Consider the following 3,391-nt stretch of genomic DNA (forward strand, 5'->3'; position numbering starts at 1 on the left):
GGGGGCGGGGCCCCAGGAGGGCGGACGGGGGTGGTGGGCAGGGGGCGGGGCCGGAGGGGGCGGGGCGGGGTCCTACGGGCGGACCCGACGTGCAGATCGGAGCGGAGTCAGACCCTGCCCTCTCCCCTGGTCGGAGGAGAGATCTAGCCGGGAAGGGACGGGCGCTCCTGCGTGCGGGCCTGGATTTTGCAGTTTTGAATTCGCTTCCAACCAGTTTACCTCCGTGCACAATGTTGCAGCTTTGTAGCAAAATAGGGTGAACTTTACCGGTCTGTCGCGGATAATGGGTTAAGCTCCGGCAGCGCCGGGCGGACCCGTCCCTGCCAGCTGCCCACACCTAGAACCTAAAGGCCGTGGAATTTGGGGACCTCCACACTTCCATTTTCTAACTTTATTATGGAACCGACTCAGTGGAGCACAGAAATGTTTAATGCTCTCTATCCTTGTGATCTGACTTCTTGTGATCGGACCTCACCCAAGGGCGTTACCTGACTCAGACGGGCCTTGTCTTTCTTACCCCGGCCCCCGCCATCGCATGGTCAACGGCTGCCCTGCCTAGTCCCAGAGCAGTTGGGAGGAAGTTTCTAGGCAGATTTGTATTTCACACAGCTCACATTTCTAAAACAGAATGTTCCCCTCCCGTGTAGACTTGGACAAAACCCACATGCACACGGGGCTGATTTGCGATTCATATTCGATGATGAATCTTTAGTAGCTTTGTGCAAAATTTAAAAAAAAATTATGGGTAAAGCAAAATTATGTTTTGAAGAGATTTCGCTTTCACCTAATTCAAGAGAGGGTAATGGCCTGCAATGTTACTGGGTTGATGACTGTGTCAACAGATGGCCCTTTGGACAAATGGTTGATCTTGAACCCTTCTTCCACTCGGCTCTGTCCTGATTCAACCAGAGATGTGGGTGTACTCTAGAATGTTTCAGCTGCGGCAGCTCTGCCCTGAGTCAAGCATGAAGAAAGTAGGTTGAGTCTGAGTTTCTGGGGAATTTGGCTCTGCTCAAGGAGGGGGTTAGGTCTCTTAGACCCTCCACAGAATCAGACCACAATTCCCTGCAAAACATCCCAAGATCTCAGAATCTTTCAGATTATATATTTCCAAGAGTCATCCTGGACTGAGGTAGAAACCCAGCCTAAACCAGGAGTCGGCTTAGGCATTCTGAAATTTGAGTGAAAATGAATTAAATGTTCAATTGAAAATAGTAAGAGTTAGGCTCCAGTCCTGGTGAGTCCTGATTCTAGCTAGCCATGTGACTTGCAGCAGCTTATTTAAACTCCGTGGGCCTCCCTGGTCCAGGGATCAACTCTGTGGGGTTGACTCTGTGAACTGGCGTAGTGTCACAGATTTCTTGAGACACTACAATTGAAGACTAAGAAATTCTGGAAGCAAGATCTAGACGATTATAAATGATTATACTATATCCTTCCTGCTTCTCTTTTTGTTATGATGGAATGGTGGGAAAATACCCAAGGCATTTTGCATTAGAATTAGTAAAGAAAACAAAATTATGAACAACACTATTAAACAAATTAGGAAACTGAGGCAAAGAAAGAACAAAGGAGTTTGACAAAACCAGAAATTAACCACCCCCCTCCCATTTGTAGTCTAAGAGACTCAGCAATAAAAGTCTACTCCTTGTTTTGTGTACCAGCAGTGAGCAACAGTTTATAATCAGTTGGCAAACAGTCTGGGAATAATCTCCTGGTTTTGTTTCTCCACTTTATGTGGTGTGTCTACGAAACTGTGTAGTACACAACAGAGGAGATAATGAAGAAGCTGGATCAAGACCAAGCAAAGCAAATCCAGTCTCGTGATTTATAAAGGGTCGCCCAGTGACCCTGGAAACTGAATGGGGGAGGAGGAGAGTCAATGACCCAACCAAAGAAAGTTAAAAACATAGTCATAAGTTACCACTAACCACTAAATGTAAAACTAGTCTTAGAAGACCTCTGTGTGCCTTTTTCACATTGATTTTGAGAGAGTAAGAAGATGGGAGGACAAACTAGAGTCAGAGAAATAAATTCAAGAATCTTAGATCATTTAGATTTGTGCGATGTGCTTGGAAAAGGATTTCTTTTTCCTGGGTTCTTTTTTTTTTTAAATATTTATTTATTTACTTATTTGGCTGAGTCGGGTCTTCGTTGCCGCGTGTGGGATCTTTGTTGTGGGCATGTGGGATCTAGTTCCCTGACCAGGGATGGAACCTGGGCCCTCGGCATTGGGAGCACAGAGTCTTCACCACTGGACCACCAGGGAAGTCCCTCTCCTGGGTTCTTTTACATCTCCATACTTTCTGTGCATTCTCCTTCAGATTTAGCAGGTTAATTGGGAAAACATTTTTGCAAATATGGGACCCTTAGTGAAACAACATCCCTGAATACACCCTTTAAAATGTGCTCTTGATACCTTCCCTCCTAACCCAGTGTGTGGCTATAGGTGGGCACCTTGTGGCTTTGTCTCAACTTTTATAAAAAAAAGTGTTTCTTCTAGGCAAAAGGTGAGTGCTTCTACTGAACTTGCCTCTCTTCAGACTTAAGCAAGCACTGTTTTTCTCTCCTTCCTAACTTCAGATAGCCTTTATTGTTTCTAAATTTCTCACCTCCCAAGTTTATATTTCTTATCACCTTCCTACCTCAATACTATATATTTTTTCCAATTATTTTATTTTATACCATGTCATTATTTTCCTTGATGAACCGACTAAAATAGTTTTTTGGGGGGTTGTAACATGCCAACCCTTTGGGAATTGTCCTGTTCATAAATGCAGTTCTCTTTTGATTGTGACATTGGGGTTTTTATTTTGTTTTGATTGTGAAAAGAGTGGATATGTTCCACTCTGGGTGCTTTAGTTTTCTAGTTGCCGTCTATCGGTTGCCCTCCTCCAAAGCCCGGCTTTCTCGTGCATCCATGCTTAGGATATGAGTCTTCACGTTTTAAAGAGAGGGAGAAAGAAAGAAAAGATAAGCAAGTAAAAAAAAAAGAGAGAGAGAGAGACTGAGAGATATGACAGAAAGGCACAAAGATAGTGCCTTTCAGACAGAATCGCTCAGATCTGAACCCTAGTCTTGCTTAAATGTCACCATGCCTCAGATTTTATCGGTAATTCTCAACAAATAAACCAACTGTTCAGAGTATGACATTGGAGGCTAGAATGACCTGGAGTGGCCTGGTAAGTTTTCAAAGAGCAGACGGGGTTTTAGTTGGAGGAATGGAAAGGATTTGGATGAAGAGAAAGGAAGGGGAAGAACACGTGAGTGGAGGAAACAGCGTGAAGTACACCAAGACCATGAGACAGGACTGAGCCAGGGAAAGAGCAGCCTCTGGGAGAGGATATATGCTGAGTAACGTGGGGAATAACAGCTGCATAGGGCGGATGGA

Source organism: Balaenoptera musculus, chromosome 18 (assembly GCF_009873245.2).
Source record: "Balaenoptera musculus isolate JJ_BM4_2016_0621 chromosome 18, mBalMus1.pri.v3, whole genome shotgun sequence".
Taxonomy (NCBI): Eukaryota; Metazoa; Chordata; class Mammalia; order Artiodactyla; family Balaenopteridae; genus Balaenoptera; species Balaenoptera musculus.